The following is a 19,714-nucleotide window of genomic DNA, read 5'->3' on the forward strand; positions in this document are numbered from 1 at the left end:
CTAGTGACGAGCTTGCAATTTTCAAAAGTGACGAGCTCTACACTGGATAAAAGTTTCCTAAATACTTGAAATGCCTGATGAAACCTTTAGTCTAATGAAATGAAAATGGATTGATAGTTAAGTCAATATATTTGAAATTATGATCGTGTTCTCTATTAATCATTTGCCATCACAAATCATCAGAATGAATATTTAAAAAAGTAATATAAGGTAAAAATTATGAGAAAGGGTATTTCGAGTACAATTTAAAATTTGTTTTAAGAGGAACTAGAAGGTATCATGTGCAAATGGGTGTGTATCAAAAGGACTTACCTATAACTTAAAATATTAGTTAAAGGATTTTTGAATATTACATAGTTAAAGGATATTTTTGTAAAATTTAAAACTAACTAATGTGATTTTATGGTCTTTGGTGGCAATTTTCTTGGTTTGCGACTAAATGACCTTAATTATATTAATTTTAAATGTAAGAGTGCAGGCATTTGTGGCATCCACAACTCGGTCTTAAACCACTTTTACTCCCTACTACTTCTACCAGGGGTGGAGCCAGGATTTTGCTCTTGTGTGGGGGGCAACCAAGAGTAGAAAAAATTTTGTGGGGGAGAATTAAGAGTGAAAAAAATAGTTGTGAGGGCAACTGCGAGTGGAAAAAAATTTGTGGGGGCAATAGTGGCAGATTTCTTTATCTACCGCTAAAATCTGTCTCAATAGCATGTTAATCCATAGAATTTGAAAACTCTTGTGGGGGCAAGTGCCCCCCACAACCCCCACTCTAAATCCTCCCCTGACTTCTATTCCGCCTTTTCTCTTTGTAATAGGTAACTAGAAGGTGGCATGTACAAACCCACATGCCAATGAAAAGTTAATTTATAATTTAAATATTTATAAAGAGTGATTTTGAAGATTACATTAGTAAAAGAAGAGGTTATTTTTCTGATTTTGAAAACCAAGGTGATTTTAGAGACATGAGATTGCAATTTTATTGAGTTTTTACTAAAATAACATTGGTCATATTAATTTTGAATGTCAAGATGAGGGCATTGATTAGGTCCCATAAATGACTTTCTGGAACCATAATTACAGAGAGTTTATCTCCACTTGATGGCTAGTTTTCCCAAATAAAAATAAATCACTTAAAAAATTTTAAAACTAAAGAATTTCTATTGATTGTAGGTAAAAAGATATTATTCAGAGACAAATGGAAAAAGCAAAACTAATACTACAATACTTGAGCCAAGTGGGATTAGATGCCAAAAATGCAAAACAAAATTCCCCCCAATCATTATGCCCCAATAAGGGTGTGGTGCACCGCGGTAGTCTCAGGCGGGACAACCTTGAGATTCGCGCTAGAACTTTTTGGCCGTATTGCCTTCACATTAATGGAACTGTCTCACAGTAACTAGAGTGGATATGATCCGAAAATCCGAAAGAAAACTCTATAAATTGAAGGGTTGTCTTAAAGGAAATTGTCCATCTCCCTTCTTACTAATTTTAGTCTTTCAATTTCTATTTTGTGAGAAAGAGAGTTCTTGTAGAGTGAGTGCTAAAGAACCTTCTCTCCCCATTTTTTTTTTCCTTTCTTCTTATAATCGAAGTATAGTTCTTAGCATATTTTCAAAGTTGTGTAATCAAAGATATTCAAACTGACTTTTGGAATCAAAGAGCAACAAAGAAACTTTCATTATCTTCTCCACTTTGCTCTCTTTATTTTATTTTATTACAATTTGTTCCTCCCGATGATCGACTAGATTCTCCATAGAGAGGTCATTGACGTTGAAGTGAGTTTATCTTAATCTTGTCTAATCAATTCTATTGTCTTTGCTTTATTGTATTTTTGTGAAGACTCTTAAGATTGGGATTATCAAATTATATATCTAGTGTTCTAACTTTGATGATTCATACTTAAATGAGATCAAGCTTAATCATACTCAGTGACAAACATGGGATAAAATCTGATAATTTCATCTTATTTAAGGATTCACATACATTTGATTGACATAAAAAATTAATCGATTTACATTCTAATCCACAAGCAATAGTTTTATTGTGTGGATTGAGATAAAAATAGAACCGTCAAGATATCGAGATAACTTGCAAGGGTGGATTTGACCCCTCTAATCTTTACACTGCATTTCATTTCTTTCTTAGTTGTAATTTCTCCTAAAATTGTTTTAATTTGGTTATTAAAAAATCTGCATTGGTTTTGAGTTGAAAGAAGTATCGAATCGGTCGTTGTCCCTATGGATCGACCTTTACTTACAAAAGTCTTACTTGTTTATTATTATATCTATAATCTGCATTGAACAAACATTTTCGAAATCCAATTTTGGTCTCGAACCACGTCTACCCCACCTTCTCTTGATATAATCTTTACTTCTTTACTATTACTATTATAATGAGAGAAGGCGGAGTAGAAGTGGTTCAACACCAAATTTTTGATTTTAAAAATGCCCTTACTTTAACATATAAACGTAATAGAATCAAGGACATTTTAGTCAAAAATTAAAAAAACTGCAATCTTATATCTCTAAATTCACTCCAAGTAGTTTTCAAAACTATAAAATATACTTTTTTACTATCTAATCTTAATTATTGGTTATGTCATCAGCGTCACATGTTGGTGTGTGAGCAAACAAAACTCATATTTATTTTTCTTAGGACCTCTTGAACGATGAATTTTAACCATCTCCACCGTATCTTTGTTAAATAAATACAATCTCTTCTCACGAAAGTCGAAACGTCAAAAGCGAAAATCTAAAAATTGGGAATCACCATTCATCCAATCAAGAAAATCTAGAGGAGGGATTAATGAAATTAATTACATTTACGGTTCTCAAGGTCTCAAAATATCCACTATTTAAACAAACAACTTTCTATTCCATTTCCACCCACCGAAACAAAAATCGATTAAAGTTCCAAAACGAAACGACACCTAATGGGAAGCTGTGAAAGTAAGTATAGTGAGGACCTTTCAGTTGAGGAGGCAAAGAAGAAGAAAATAAGAGAGGTGGCCATGGCTGTTGCTGCTGTAGCTGGTGTGGCTCTAATTGGTTGGGGGTTGAGTCATCTACTGTCCGACTCGGGACATGGAAGTATTAAAAAAACTATGAAAGCCCCTGGAAGGGGTTACAATATTTTCAGGGATGATTTTGAAAGTAACCCAAGTGGTTACTTTCGTTCCTTGCGCAAAGACTTCTAAATTACAATATTAGTGAGAGACAGAGAGACAGAGAGAGAGAGAGAGAGAGAGAGAGAGAGAGAGAGAGAGTATTATTTTATTTTGGTGTGGTTTAAAAAAAAAATGGAGGTTTTTTTGTTCTCTGTTAGTTTTTGTTGGGACTCTCTGTTTCTTTTAGTTTACATGGTGGAATGAATTTTGAGATATTTTTCTGTTGATTTAATTTTATTTTTATATTAGATTTATAATTCTTTTTAACAGTTTCCCATTGGTCTACTACCCCAAAGGCATATAAAGCCAATTACTACAAATTACATTTTCTCCCCTAAACATGAGAAACTAGATCCCCTGAGACCTTAATGTGCTATCAAGTTATCCACACTGAATTTTGCAAAGCAATACTAAAGAAATTCTAAATTTCCATAGGAAAGGGATGACCCTCACAAAAAATTCAGCTCATTCCAAAGCTTATAACTCATATAAGATGAAATACATTGGCCAGATAGTTGGCTTTTATCCCGATCTATATATATGGAAACTGTTTGGGTGCCAACTATTTGGCCACCACGTTTTATCCTACATGGATGATCCACAATTTGTCAACTCATAAGTATGGGGTTAGACATTTTGGAATTGGCTATTTTTTATGAGGATGATCTCGTTATCATAGGGATCATCCTAAAAAAATCAGCTTAGCTTGAAACTTCTAACCCATGTAGGAGATCATCCTCACAAAAAACCAACTATTTTTCCAATGTTTTATCCAACGTGTTTTTACTTATATATAGGTTAGAACTTTTGAAATGGACTGATTTTTGTTGACTAGATCATCCTCACTAGAAATCAGACAATTCTGAAACTTTTAACCTAATCAAAAGTGGTTTGTTTATAAATAATTAATTGTCCATGATTCTTCAATTTGTAAATTGGGGTTAGAAGTTTTGGAATGATCTGATTTTTTATGAGGATGAACTCAAAAAATCAGTCCATTTCAAAACTTCTACCCCACATAGGACAAAACACTTTAATAAAACATCAGACAATATATATATATATATATGGAACGAAATATGTAGGCAAAATGCTTGGCCCTTGAAAACTACCCATATACATATTGTGTTTGTGTGAAAGCAATTGCCTAACTTGATTTTATTTTTTTTCCTTGATTATTTTTAAATCTTTTAATGTTGGGCAATGTATGCCAACCAACATTAGGAAGTCAAAATTTGTTTTATTTGAGTTAGAAGTACGGGTTAACTATTTGTGAGGACCTCAATTTATAAGTTGAAGAATTGTGGACCTTCACTTTTTACCATTAATTTATAAACTACTTTTGATAGGGTTAGGAGTTTAGGAATTAACTGGTTTTTTTTTTTTTTTTTTTGTTATTTTTTTTTAGGATGATCTCTATGACAGGGGGGTTAGGAGTTTAAGAATTAACTGGTTTTTTTTTTTTTTTTTGTTATTTTTTTTTAGGATGATCTCTATGACAGGGAGATCATCCTAAAAGAAAAAAAATCAACTCCTTCCAAAACTTCTAACACATATAGGACAAATTTTGTCTCTCAACGTTGATTGTTGAATACAACGCTTTAGTGTTAGCTTTCCAAATCACCGATGATTAAAAAAATTGGGAAATGATGGTCTGCCTTCATTGGACATTGTGTTCAACACTGTGCTAACATGACATAGTAACGAAATCTATGATTATCTATGCAATGCCACATCAACACAGCGTTGAACACGATGTCCTACGAAGACAATGTAGCACAACTCTTATAAATTTCTTTCCTTGAGATATAAGTTAAGAAATCAATGGTTATTTATGCATTGCCACCTCAGCGCATTGTTGTACACAATATCCAACGAAGGCAGTCCATCATTTTCTTTGCCTGATTTGTTTACCCCCACTTGTGGCTGTGATTAGAACCATAGATTTTCCTCGAGGTATACAACTGCACCATCTTTCTAGATACGTCCAATTGTGTATCCCGAGAATAAAATTTGTGGTTGTATGCACAGCCACAAAAAGTGAAAATCATCATTCTTTCCTAAATTTAAAGTTGATAAAAGATCAATCTCTACATAGGTATTCTTTTATTTGTTTGTTTTTTCTTTACTTTTTGGTCGTTTACTGTTCTGAATTCAAGCATTATTGGTTGAACCATAATAATATGACACTCCCCTCTGAGAAAAGCATTTTATGACTCATGAATTGAAAACCTAGTACTTTCAAAAGCAACAAATATTCGATACTTAAGAGCTAAGATAAAAAAAAGGCATCTCTCTCTCTCTCTCACACACACACACACTCTCAAAGTCCATTATTTAAACAAACCACCTCATCCGCATTTTCAATCAGCAAAAGCATTTGGAGAGTGAGGTTCATCAGATAGGCAAAGGAAACGAAGCCAAATGGATAAAGCAGGGAAAAAAAACGTTTCAATTAAGGAGGCAGAGAAAGAGAAGGACAAAGGAGTGACCACTAGTACTGGGGTATCCTCTGCACTTGGTGTGGCTGCGGCAGTTGTAGCTGGTGTGGCTGCTGTTGGTTGGGGCATATTCAGTCTACTATCTGACTCGGGACACGAAAGCAATAAGAAAATTATGAAAGCCCCTGGACGGGATCACAATATGTACAGGGAAGACTTTGAACGTAGCCCAAAAGATTATTTTCGTGACTTGCGCAAAGGTTAATATTTTATAGTATTATTAAGAGAGAGGGAGATGAGTATTTGGGTGTGATTTTAATTTTAGTAAAAGTACATAGTGTTTTTACTAGGGTGTGATGTTGGTATAAGTACATAGTGTTTGTTTTGGTTCTCTACTCTGAGTTTTCTTTTGGACTCTCTCTCTTTCTGTTTATCTAAGTTTACATGGTAATTAATGTTTGAGATATTTTGCTGTTGATTTGATTTTGTTTTTTTACATTAATTTTAAAAATTCTTTATTTTACATGTTCAATATGTCCTCTAAGGCTACACAACCAAGGCATTTTGCATTCTTTGAAAATGATTCGCTCGAGTCATGTTGGTATCATTCTCTGCCCGAGACATTATGGTTGAGTTTTAGCTCTTAATTCTTCTTTTTGGTTTAAAAAGTTATAAAAGAAAAAAGATAAATTACACTTGAACTCTTTGTGATTTGGCATAATATCATGTTAACCACCTAACATTTTGATAATTGCACTTACTCACCTTTTCACAGACAGAGTTAAAGTTCAGATGTTATTTTACTACGAATAATGATAAATGCATGTGGTCTTGGTACTTGGCTGGTATGGCAAGGACGTAAAATCACACATTTTTTCTTGTGTATCCCCATAAAAAAGATCTATGATTTTGTGACCTTGCCACTTCAACCGTGTACCAAGGTTGTATGCATTCATCACGACTCTTTTATTATTTTTCACTTTTAATTTATCATTTTATTCAAACAAATTAAATTTTAAAACTATAAAAATATCCCCGTCTAACAATTCACATTTCATTGGGATATTTTTTGTTTATATAATTTTTTTTTAAAAAGAAGGTAAAATGATCTTTATAAAAAGTACAAAATCATTTTTTTGGATGATTGCAACTAGATGGAAAAGGGCCGATGAGCCTATTAGATAGTAAGGGAGATAAGTGCAATTGTTGAAATGTTAGGGGGTCAACCTAGAATTATGCCAAATCTTAGGGGGCCAAAGTATAATTTATCCTTAAAAAATCCAATATTTCACTTCAAGCTCTACTTTTTCAACTCATGATAAATTCCTTTTTATTATTTTTTTTCCTTTCTAATTTTAATCGAGCTGTTCGGGCCTCTTAGAGCATCTAACTAATCATCGGGCATTGCACACCCTCAGCCCCATCCGTACACCCACACATCCTCACCGGGTAATTTCTGAGATAAATCCTTAAGTGTGGCTCTTGGGAAGGTTCAAACCCAAGACCTCCGCTTCATGAGATGTGGTCCTAGTCATGCATCTTCTCCAACCCTTTGGGTTAAACTCGTTATGAATTCTTCTTTCAATAAGTCATATATTTTAAATCAATTTTTATTTAAACAATGATTGGACCAAATATTTATCAAATTAGTCCAGCCTGGTCGGACCCTGATTCTATTCAATGAGTAGCAATTTTTAGTAAGTACTTTTACTTATTCATAGAATGATGATAATTACAAAATTGCCCATCAAAAACCCAAACCAATTTTATTACAAAACGCAAAAGGGCAAATTTTGCTAAGGGCCTAGTATCCTAATTAATAGGAATTTTTTGGTTAAAGTTTCTACTGTTATTTAATAAAAATTATATATTAATGTAAATAACAAACACTATTTTGATAAAAAAGCAAACAATATTTTAATAATTATATTTAATATGAATATTTAGATGGTCGACTTTGGGGTTGAAAGTCATGGTATTTTAACTATAAAAATCAGGAAAAATGAAAATTTACATTTTAAGAAAAAATGAAAATTGGAAAGACATAAATAAGTAAATAAGAGTATTGCTATGAGTTCTCTGTAAAAAGTCAATTTTGAAGAAAAATGTTAAATAAAAAAATTAATATTGGCAAACATGAGAAACGTCTCATGGAGTATACGGTTTTATATATGGAAAGTGTTTGGAGGCCCTAAAGAGAGTCAATCAATTTTCAATACATGGGTTAGAAGTCTCAAGAGGATCTGATTTTTGTGAGGATGATCTCTATGGTGAGGAGATCATCCTCACCGAAAATCAGCCCATTCCGACAGGGGTGGCACTATGTGAAAATTGAAAAGTTTGACGGGTCAAGGCCCACGAATTTTAAAAATTGAATTTTGATGGTCTAGGACTGTCAAAATTCTTGATGTTCCCAGATTTGATGGTTTAGAGCTGTCGAATTTCTCCCATTCTTCATTAATTTGACAGTTTCGACTTGTTAAAAAAAAATGTGACAATGAAAAATTCGACTTCTTGGTCCATCGAATTTTATGAAATTTGATGGCCTAAGGCCGTCAAATTTGGGCTTTTTCACATTGTGTGGAGCCAGGATTTTATTGTAGTGGGGTCAAACTATAATTAATGGTCCAGTTGAAAAGCTTGAATATGTATGGTCATTTGTGATGATGACATGCAAAGGCGGAGTCAGGATTTTATTGTAGTGAGGCCAAACTATAATTAATGGTACAGTTGAAAAGCTTGAATATGAATAGTTTTAGAGAGAAATTCAAAGATTTTTAGTTGGAAGTTGAAGAAAAATTATCTAGGTATTTTCCAATTAATCAATGAGAGAAGACCCAATCAAGAGACAATGTCATCTTCGAAAACTGTTAGGGGACTGGGGAACAAAATAAGAGGGAGGTGATGGGGTGGGGGCAAATAAGGAGGGAGATGAGGGAGTGGGGGCAAATGAGACTTATATTTAGTTGAAAATACATGACTATCTCAAAGTTCTATGGGGGCAATTATCCCCACAAGCTCCTTACTAGCTCTGCACCTGCATTCCGAAACTTTTTACCTTACTTTATAAGTTGAAAAATCGTGGATCATCGTGGATCGTCTTATTTTATAAACCAATTTTGATGGGGTTAGAAGTTTTGGAATGTGATGGTGAGAATGATCTCCTCACAAAAAATCAGAAATTTCTAGCTTATATATTTAAAAATGTTTTGACTCTTTGTAGGGCCTGATCCGAAAGCTTTATATATAATGGGATATATACTTATTAAGTATATAATTTTTAATAACTTAAACCAAATCATAGAGACATTTTAATTTGAAGGTAGGATTCTGATCCGAGTTCTACCATGCTACCTAGTACCCACGTAGGACTTTACGACCTCGCCAAGATGGCACCTTCATTTATAGAGTTGTGATAACATTTTTTTTTTCTCTTTTATAATTAACAGGTGTGAAATAATTTTATTCTTAGTCCCATCACATGTTGCTTCATCATTAAGTTAACAACTAAAATAATTAAAATAAAAAACAATTACATAAAAACAAAAATTCTTTATTTTGCTTATTTTAGAGTAGCCCATAGTATCTTAAGATTGATTTTATTGGCACAATAAATTTTACTTATAACACACTGATCCTTTTGAAAATACAACAAATTTATATGTAGATTGATGTGTTATTAAAAGTTGGTGTATCAATAGAAGCTCTCTTCCTTAATCTTACAGAGTTTTAAAGCAAAAGAAGATACAATTTCAGAAAATTCTTTCCAAACCAACTTTATAAAGATGGTCACATATTCTTCTTTTGAGAGGGCTTTACAATTATTTTTATCATCAAAATATAATATAAAAATAAGACCCCCGACAAGAAGTCACCTACTCGCTAGACCCAATTTTACACAAAAATTTAAATCCCATGTCATTATTAGGCTATTCCAATTTAAATAGTCTTTTACTGAGCAAATAAAAAATCCAAATGCTATTAAGAGATTCTCCCGTAAATTTGGTTGAAACAATTCTCTCAAAACCTTCATGAATTTAGATTCTCCTTCCCAAAACCTATTGATCTTTTAATGATGAATTACCTCTCTTTGCAACAATTGAGTAAAAAAAAAAAAAAAATTAATTATATGGTGCAATGATGTTGGACATAAAAATTTTCAGAATTAATTATTTATATATATATGTATGGGTCAGGATCCGTAGACACATAAAGTTACTCATAAAATTACAATGTGTTTTGTCTTATATGGGCAAAAGGGTTCGGAATGGGCTGATTTTTTGTGAGGATGATCTCTATGGTGAAGAGATCATCCATACCAAAAATCAGCTCATTTCGAAATTTCTAACTCTAGTTTTACAAGTTGAAGAGTTGTAGACCATTTGATTTTTATAAAATCACTTTTGATGAGATTAGAAGTTTCTTAATTGCTGATTTTTCGCAAGAATGATCCCCTCACCAAAAAGATCATCCTCACAAAAAATCAGCTCATTTTGAACTTTTTTACCCCCCTCACCAAAAAGATCATCCTCACAAAAAAATTAGCTTATTCTGAACTTTTTTGCCCATATAAGAGAAAAGACGTTGTAGCTTTATGAGTCTACAAATCCTAACCCTATATGTATAATTAAAATTTAAAATAATTATTTATTTCTATGTAATATTGGGATAATTGTCTAAGGGATTTGTTTTCCATTATTCATGTAGCTTTGAGATTACATAAAGATGTAATTGATCCTAGGAAACCATACAATTTTATGAAATAAATCATTTTTTAATGAAGTCCACTCTCATATTGAGTGAGTTAACTCGGTCAATTGCTTTATTGGATTTTGAAGGAAAGAGGTTTCAAAGTCTCTCACTTTTCTTAATTTCTTCTTTCATTTGGTTAAAAAAAAAAAAAAAAAGGAAAAGAAAGAAATTAAAGAAAGAAAGAAAGAAGTTCATCATTTAGTCCTGGTTGCTATGTACACTCTCTTCCAAATGTACTAAAAATGAATCAACCAAGTTTCCCAAGCAAGTTTTTCTATTTTCATCCACATATATAAACCAGAAAAAAAGGGAGAAATTTTTATTGGTGACCCTCATCACGGATGATCAAACCTTAAAAAAGATTGAATAACATTTCATGTAAAATACACATGAAATCTAAGAGAATCAGAACCAATCAAAGAATTTAAAAAATGAGATGAATCATGGTTTTAAATACTTGAACTTATATTCCATTAGAAGAACAACAACAATAAGAAGCAAATACCCATAGAAACAACACATAATAGTATCTCATACACATCAAACCTCCCTATTGAAACACCCACCAACAAGGCTACAGCCCATAACGCATAAAACAAAGAAAACACGATAATAAACACATCAAAATACTAGAAATTAGATCAAACCCCCAAAAGCATCATGGATCTAAAATCAAACCCAAAATCTTTTACTTTAAACGAAGATCTGAGAAATAGCCTCTTGGGTTAGCTTCAAATATAGCCCTAGGCATCGTAAGGCCTCCTCTTCCAGGAGCCTTCATCATCCTAACAGTAGTCCTCGCACAGCATCCGCAGCATTTGCAAATGAACCAAAAGAACAAGAGGAGAAGAACTATGGCTAAAGCTATAGGTACACCAACTTGGAGCCAGTGGTGCAGCTTAGTAGCCCTGGTCTCTGGTGGGAAAATCTCATCAAACTTCTTTAGTAAATACCCACCAAAGTTCTCTAAAACAAGGAGTAATTCCTTCAACTTATCGGAAATTTTATTTCCCATACTCTCTCCTTCCATGTCCTTGAACTTCTCGAACAGATACTTCCTTGCACTCTCTCCTCCTCCTGTCATAGCCCTCTCTCTCTCTCTCGGTCTCTCCAAAGGAATAAGGTTCCACTCATATGTTCCACTCATATGTATACAAAGGAGTGATGATATTCTAACTAGAGAGTCTTCACTTGGTCAATACTTGGCTGACGTGTCAAGAACATAGAATCATAAATCTTGTTTTCTCGGGATACACAAATATCACATGCGAGAGTCATATTATCACTGACTCAAAATTTTTGCGTGGAGATTCACCTGTTCCACATATCCATAGGCTCAATGAGTCCCAAAAACGCCACATGACGTAGGATGGGGTGTCACCTGACCTTAGCTAGAAATGGGACACTATACCTACTCAAACCCACTGATGGTATGGATATGTGGTTCATCACTTGGTGAACCTACCAACTAAAAATCATGCGGTTTGAAAATTTTTATCCATTTGATCTAAGCTCTTGAAAAAGAGTTTAAATCCAACGATTAGAAATCAAAAACAATTCTTTATTCAATGGATATACATCACCAATCAAACTGATCTTTTGTGTGGAGCTTCACCAGGGGGTTGGACCACATATCCATACGGCCAATGGGTAGTGTTTGATAACTTGTATCCCACTAGATCTAAGTTTTTGAAAAAGAGTTTAAATCCAATAATTAGAAATCATTCTTAAGACAATGCCATATTCAATAGATGTACATCACTAATCAAACTAATATTTTATGTGGAGATTCATCGAGGGATATATGGATTACATACTCATACAGTCAGTGAGTTATAAAAAATGCCACGTGGCATAAAATGGGGTGCCACCTGACCTTAGTTAGGAAGCACAGGATTCCTATAGTAACTCTGTAACACACTTTCAACGATTGAAAGAATGCCACATCCGCGATAAAATTAGATTTCACACCTTAAAATACAGGAAGTTCAATAATCGATTAATTTTAAAGAGATGGATCTACATAAAAAATCTTGTTTTTCTTTAATCAGATCTAAGTCATGATCACAAGAGTTTGAGATATTAATTCTTTTATATAAAAAATACCTCTCTCATCCTTTGAAAATGTGCTATAGGAACCATGTGTTACTGAGGATCCACTCTTGGTTAGGAACGGTACACCGTTTTCGATCCTTACTTTTTTTTATAGCAAAACTTATTTCTAAGTTGTATTTTCTAGTTAAGGCATCTTAACACATGTTGACAAAACCCTATACATTAAACCTTATTTTACATGAGGGCATCTCTAAGGTCCACCCAAATTTTGGTGTGGCTCTTCAAAAGTAGCAAATTTTACTTTAAAATAATATAATAAAGATTAATTTTTCATTTCTATTTATTACGATTGAATTTAGAATAATGATTTTCTAATTAGAAAGTCTTCGTCAATACTTGGATGGCGTAGTACTGAAATAGCACCATAAATCTTCTTCCTCGAGATAGTAGATATGCAATTGTATATCCCGAGGAAAAGATCTATGATATTTTATTCATACCACGTCAGCTGAATAGTACTCGGTGAAGATTTTTCTGATTAGTAAATCAGCACTCATGAATATATTCTTTTACAATATTAAATTCGTACGTTCCGCACATACTTTACTATACAATACTTAACGCTATCAAGTGCTCTGATGACTGATTAGTAAGGCTCAAGAGGACAAAGTCGTTCACTTTGGCTTGGAAGTGGGTTGTAAAGTTGATTGGACTTTTGAAGTTTTAATGGAAAGCCTTGGATGGGAAGAGCTTTCCATCCAAAGTAATCCCCAAAGGCTAAGGAATCTCTGAAGTAAAACATCTTCTTAGGAACATAATTTTGTTTAAAGATGTTTACGATTGTTTGGTTGCCCTTAGAAAATGTAGAATAGGGAGTTGGATTTTAGTCTGTGAAATCCTTTTCTTTCAAACATAATAAGATTTTGAGTCTTAGTAGGGGTGTTTTTGCCCAAATGGATTACCACATCACATAAGAAATCTAACACATAGCACTCTAAGAAAAAGATATTCAAAAAACAACTACTTTTAAACTAGATCCAAAATTTTGAAAATGGACGGCCATTGAACTTCCATGCACCATCAAACTTAAAAATGAAATTAAACGGTGGAAAATAATTAATTTTTTTTTTTTTAAATTCATAGAATTTCGTTTTCTACAACCTTGGAGCCTCGGACCATGTTTTTGGATGCAAAGAGGTGAGCCCAAGGACCCCTAGTAAGGGTGAAATCCTTACTACCTAATACTACAAAACTTATTTCTAAGTTGTATTTACTAGTTAATGCATCTTAACGAGTGTTCTTAGGGCACATGTTAACAAAACCCCTTACATTAAACCTTATTTTACATGGGGGCATCTCTAAGTTCTACCAAAATCTAGAGTGGCTTTTCAAAATTAGCAAATTTTACTTTAACGCACATTGTGGCTAAGTGTTTGCTTTTACTCAGTGAAGTCACATGGGACATAATGCATGTCTTCAGAGAAGGGAATAACATGATTGATGCGTTAACGGTTTATGCATTTTCATCTCGTTCTTCCAAGTCTTTTGTCCTTGTAAATAATCTTCATTTAGTGGTAGTAGTAAGACAAATTTTTATTGGAGACCAATTGAGTCTTCCAAATACCCAAGCTTTGTAATCTTCTTTTTAATATTATTGCTTGATTAACAAAAAAATAAAAAAAAGAATATAGAACAATGATTTTATAACTAGAAAGTCTTCACTAGGTCAATACTCAGATGGCATGGCACTAAAATAGCACCATAGATCTTTTCCTCGAGATACAAAATGTGCAATTACATATCCCGAGGACAAAGATTTATGGTTCTGTATCTGTGCCATGTCAGCCTCGTAGTGACCAAATGAAGACTTATGGGTAGTAAATCAGCACTCATGAATATATTCTTTTATAATATTAAATCCGTATGTTCCATACATATTTTACTGTACAATACTTATCGTTATCAAGGGCTCTGATGACTGATTAGTAAGGCTCAAGAGAATAAAGTCGATCACTTTGGTTTGGAAGTGGGAGGATGGTGGGTTGTAAAGTTGATTGGACCTTTGAAGTGTTAATGGAAAGCCTTGGATGGGAAGAGCTTCCCATCGAAAGTAATCCCCAGGGGCTAAGGAATCTCTGAAGTAAAACATTTTCTTGGGAAAATAATTTTGTTTAAAGATGTTTACGACTGTTTGGTTGCCCTAAGAAAAATGTAAAATAGAGAGTTGGATTTTAGTTTGTAAAATCCTTTCCTTTCAAACATAATAAGATTTTGAGCCTTACTAGGGGTGTCTTTGCTCAAATGGATTGCTACATCACATTAGGAATCCAACACACAGCCCTCTAAGAAAAAGATCTTCAAAAAACAACTTTTAAGCTAGATCCAAGGTTTTGAAAGTGGACGGCCACCGAACTTCTACCCCCAAACTTAAAAATGAAATTAAATGGTGGAAAATAATTTTTTTAAAACATTTTTTCAAAATTCATAGAATTTCGTTTTCTACAACCCTAAAGCCACCACCGGACCATATTTTTGGATGCGAATAGGTGAGCCCAAGGACCCCTAGTAAGGGTGAAATCGTTACTAACTTAGTAAGGCTAAGGGGACTCTTTTAGTTTTGATGATAGGGGTGGTTTTGAGTGAATAACGTTAAGAGTTTTTATCATGATAAGAAATTCATTTTCAAGGAGATTGGATCAAAGAAACATATCATCACCCAATTTCCTACAGAATCATATTGACATTAAGACTTTTTTTCTAGATAATCTCATATTATCTCAGTTGTTAATTGGACACCATCAGACACTAGAATTTTTCAAGCTACTTATGGGACGGTTAAATTGAATATCCCTTATTATACCTATGGCAAAAGCTGAAGTAATTGTGCAGGATACCGAGCTGACATGGAGGTGTGTATGGAACCATAGATGCTTTTATTCAAGATACGACTGAAAACCATCTACGATTTTATGCACACCTCCACATCAGCTCAGTGTCTAACACAATGTCATGTACGATCACTCTTAACATGACTCGGAACTTATTGCACCATAAGGGGAAAAGAGTTCTGATTCTAATCTTTTTCTGTTTTGAAAAACTCTAGGCTAAGTTTCTGCGAGTCCCACACGAAGGGAAAATAGGCTATAAATAGTTATCCTACTCTAGGTGACTAGTTAGCGCCTATTTTTCTCCAAGTGACCTGCCAAGAAGCCTTAATTAGTTAGGGTTTCTAGCCTGTTAGTGAGGCTAGCCTTGTCCTTTTTGATATTTGAAAATTTAAAATAATTCAAAGAGCTTTTTATTCTTTAAAAAAAACCCCGAAAGAGAGGTGAGAGTCATGCTTGACGGGAACCATACATGAGGCCAATCCAAAGGATAATGAGTTACAAATTGGGCAACACTGGCTTTATAGGGATTTTTAAAACTATCATATACCAATAAAATCAATTGATCCTAATAAACAAATATTGATCTCTATGGAAAGGTTTTTGGGCCTTCCACTCCTCAAGATGTGAACTTTCTTTTGAAGTCTAGCTTGGTCTTAATCTAACGATCTCCTCCCCTTTACGATGATGGTCCGACTCTCCTTTTCTCCTTTGTGGATTTTAGGACAATAGAAGGTAAGAAGGTGAGAAGGATGTGGTCCCAATGTGATGCCTACTAAGGATGCTTCGACGATCAAGTTAATACTCAGATAGAAAAAGATGAATGAAGAAGAAGGTGAATAACATTAAGATAATGAAAATTAGGATACAATTCAATCAACTCTAAATCAACCAACCAACTCCTTCTCTAGTTTTGGGAGTGTATACTTATATGCAAACCTTGGAGAAGAGTATCATCACGTTACTTGTCCAGGTGCCTTATGAGCTAGGTAGTTGAGATGCACTTGAGTGTTTTTAAAGATATATACATCATTTGTTTGCAAAGACTTGAATATGATGTATAAGTATTGTAAGTTATCAATGCAAAGTAGAGAAATATAGAATTCTAACATGTAATATGATAAGATATTGTCTCTATCTTATTTAATGTGAAAAGATATACTTTAATTTATATATGTGCTAGGGATAAGATACAAGCTCGGGCTCAAGTTAGATATGAGCTCGAGTTATAATCATATATGAGCTAGGAATCAGATACGAGCTTGGGCTCAAATCAGATATAAGCTTCAACTTCATCTATACTTTGAATGATCTTTTTGTGTTAATGTGTGAAGACTGTACTGTGGTCAAGGAATGCTTACAGCTTCATTGATTTTATTGTTCCATGGCTTATTCCTTGGGAACTTAGGTTGGCCAGAAATGCTGCTATTTTTGAAGGCCTTAACCAATCTGTTGCAACAGTTTATTACAGGATTGACTCAAGTTACGTGGATTAGAGTTAATATACTAATCCGCTCCAAAAGTTCATACCCTTGTTATTCTTGTGAGGTGGATTGAACCAAATTTTGGGTGGATCAAATTGAATATTGATGGTTCTTGTCATGGGAATCCAGATCCTTCCAGAGCTGGTTGTTTGTTGCATAATCATGAAGGTAATTTCATCAAAGCTGAGAGTTTTTTTCTTGGCTACCAGAAAATTCTTCTACTGAATTCAATGCTCTTCTTCGAGGCTGACAACTATTTCTTCTCCATGGTTTAAAGCTTTTCATTGAATCTGACTCAACTCTAGTAGGTAGAGCTCTAATGGGTGGTTCTTTCCCTTGGGTTTTTTAACAATTGGTGGCTAGTTGCCTGTTTAACTTGGATCAGGTTGAATGGGATATCAGACACATTTTTAGAGAAGGGAACAATTCCACGGACACTTTAGCTGTTTATGCTTCATCCTCGGGTTCTTCTGTAACTTTTGATTCGCTCCATGATCTTTTTTTAGTTGGGAGGGCGTTTGTTGGTGACCAACTGGATCTCCCAAACACAAGTCTTCTGTCATTCTTTTCTTTTATTTATAAAACCTTTGCTTGCTCAGCAAAAAAAAAAAAAATATGCTTCACATCAATACCTAAATTAAAATATGGCCATAACAAGCTCTTTTTAATATTTGATTTAATTCATACCTAACACGATTAACACATTTAAAGATCATTTCTATAATAGAAAGAACAATTTTCGTTTTTATGTCCAATGGATCAACAACAAGTAATGTGGGGCGAAAATGGAGATCGATGCAAAAGTGATTACTTTGTAATTGATAAAATAAAAAGAACCGAGAGATGAGAAAGGAAGCTAGGTAAGGTTTTAGAAGGAAAACTAAGAAATGTATAAGATTTTAGATAGAAAACCTCTGAAACATCATAACTTACATTCCAAGGGTGCTGATGTCAACAACTGCTAGGAACCACAAGTTGGTTTCTATGGAAAATAAAAAATCTTTAAAATTTCAGCAGACCATTTGTACATTTGTCCTAATGATCTTGGAAGCTACAAAGGTCTTTTAAGTTGGAATAAACCAGAGGAACTTCAAGTTGAGAACCCGTCCCCAAGCCAAATTAATCCTCAACCAAGGACCCATATCAGCTCCATGTAGAACTTCAATTCTATCCCAGACCTACTACACATGATTAATGGAAATCTTCATTCTTATAAGGATGCTTGAGTCTGACTTCTTTTTTTTTCTTTTGAAAATTTTCTACGTCAACAACAAAGCCTCAGCCCATAGATTGGGGTTGGCTAAACTAATTTCGTTCCTCCAATTCTACTCTCTATAGAGCCAAGTCTTTTGCTATAAAGGACGTTTCACATGCAGTAACAAGAATCAATCAACTAATGTGGAATTTCATTATAAACAAGGTTAGTGAGTATCTAATACGAACAAGGTTAGTATCTAATTGAACCTTTTTCTCTTTAGGTGATAGTGAGGGCTATAATTGATGGGTTCAGTCATACCAATGCGGTGTTGTCCCGCACATTTATAGATGAGAGAAGAGGGGTTATAGCCCTCCAATACTCAGTGTTAATTTTGATTTGAATAAAACAAATTTATATAAAAGATTTAATTAAAGCATTAAATGGCTTTTTAAATTTCTTTCAAAAGGGACTGTATGATTCAAAGAAATGAACTAACGAGGTTCGTTGTAACTAGGCCAAAATCCAAGTTCATAACCCAAATTAATATATTTAGGTGTATAAATCAAGATTCCCATTTATGTTTTTTCATAGATCGAGATTCATTAATTAATCTTAGATTAGTGAATTTGGCTAGAAGAGATAAATTTGAAGTTGAAAGTTTTTTTCAAACATGTATACAATAAATACATATACAATACACTTAAGTTGGAATAATTAGTGGGACATCTATCAATTAATGGTGATACATTGCTCCAAGTATATCTCTACTACCATATAAACCCCTAATCTCATTGGTTTTTTTTTATATTTCTCACATCTTTCAGTTTTTACTCGACTCTTTTGTGGAATTTATTTTTTTCATCCTTTTTCTTGGACATCCAAAAGGGGCAAGGTACAAATTCCAATCAAAATTTATTTATAAATATTTCAACAAAAAGCTATATATGCATCGGTCAAAGAATGTAAAGTTGTCAATCAAATGTATGTCACTATTAAAAATAAATTGATTCAAGATGAGCAAGCAAGCTAACAATGATATCATATCTAAGTCATTGCGGTTTTTCCTACAGCCTCAAATCCCTTGGAAATTTTATAGAATTAGAATGAAAAGAATAGAAAGTTCTATAAATTCAAGAAACAACTCACATGCCCCTACTGACCTTATATCATCATCATAAAAAACCTTAACCCAAAGAATATGGTCAGACCATTCACAATCATTTATCTAACAATGCTAAATCAATCTTATCATTGTAGATCAATACCAGCACAATTAGTTATTTTAATTTCACAATGCCCATTCAATTAATAATTATGAATTCCTCTTAAAACTAAATCAATATTTGGGGTAGGTGATTAAGATAAGGGACTAAACTTTTATAAAGTTTAGTTCTTGGGGAAATCGTTGACAAAACTCATACATTTTCTTGATAAAACCCATTCTATTTTCCACACTCACATTTCATTGGCAAAACTCATACCTTTTCTTGATAAACCTCATTCTTTTTTCAAAACTCATTCATTTTCTTGACTTATCTGTTGGAAAAACTCATACATTTTCTTGACAAAATCCATTCTTTTTTCAAAACTCAGATTTTGTTGACAAAACTCATACATTTTCTCGAAAAAAAATATTAAGGAAATGAAGAAGACCAACCATACGTTTTCTTGGGAGTTGAAATGGAACGGAAATAAAGAAGAAGTTGAAATGGAAGATAAATAAAGAAGAA

This window comes from Akebia trifoliata, chromosome 9, assembly GCF_017979445.1.
Source record: "Akebia trifoliata isolate Shusen 1 chromosome 9, ASM1797944v1, whole genome shotgun sequence".
NCBI lineage: Eukaryota > Viridiplantae > Streptophyta > Magnoliopsida > Ranunculales > Lardizabalaceae > Akebia > Akebia trifoliata.